Source organism: Eschrichtius robustus, chromosome 1 (assembly GCF_028021215.1).
Source record: "Eschrichtius robustus isolate mEscRob2 chromosome 1, mEscRob2.pri, whole genome shotgun sequence".
NCBI classification, from domain to species: Eukaryota; Metazoa; Chordata; class Mammalia; order Artiodactyla; family Eschrichtiidae; genus Eschrichtius; species Eschrichtius robustus.
Window position 1 is genome coordinate 129,804,586 of NC_090824.1, and position 873 is coordinate 129,805,458.

Genomic DNA, 873 nt, shown 5'->3' on the forward strand with positions numbered 1-873 from the left:
TCCCGAGAGCCCAAGATGGGCTTGGGCATTTTTAAACTCTCTCCTGGCGCTGGGCAGACATCCCAGACTGCCAGTGGACCGTGCAGAACGTGGCTGCTTCTTCACTGTGGAAAATGCCTTCATATTGCAAACACCTCCACCACAAGGGCCCTGTCCCTTAGCCTTCCTGCTTGGAAGGGCTGCGCTGACAGGGTTGTCTGGAGCAGAAACAGACACTCACCTTCACCACAGGAAGCGTCACCAGGTCCCTGTCCTCTACCCCTGCCCTCCACCCCTGCCCCTCCAGGCCACCAGCCCAGGGACGGGGGGATGCAGGCCCTTGGAGCAGGGAGGGGAAGAGGGCGATGCTGACAGAAGCTCCTCATTCTCTGTGCATGTGTGTTTCTATTTGGGAACAACCTGCAGACTGCCTTCCCTTAGAATTTTAATTCAGTAACAAACACGAATGGATCAGCCTTACTTTGAGAGAGAAGGTGAGCATCTACAGGGTGGGGTCTGCAGAGTTCTACGAAGCTCCTGTCCCAGAGCCCCTCCCTTATAGCTGGCTGTCCCATTGCCTGGAATCCCCCCATGAGCACAGTCCTTTTGGGTTAAGCGTTGCCCTTATTGCCAGAGCCCTCTACCTATACATATCCCCCTGGGATTGGGATGCTGACGTGAACAGGGTTGAAGGATGCAGGAAAGGAAACAAGGGGGCAATGAAAAAGGGCTGGCTCAAGTGGGAGGAGGGAGATGGCGACACTGAAGACAAAGATCTTGGATTTCAAGGTCACAGTGACTAAGGCAAGATTCAAAGACCAAGAAGTTTGCTAGGAGCTTGAATCCAGCCAGCAGGTGGCAGATTATGGCCTTCTTATCAAGCCCATTTTTTTG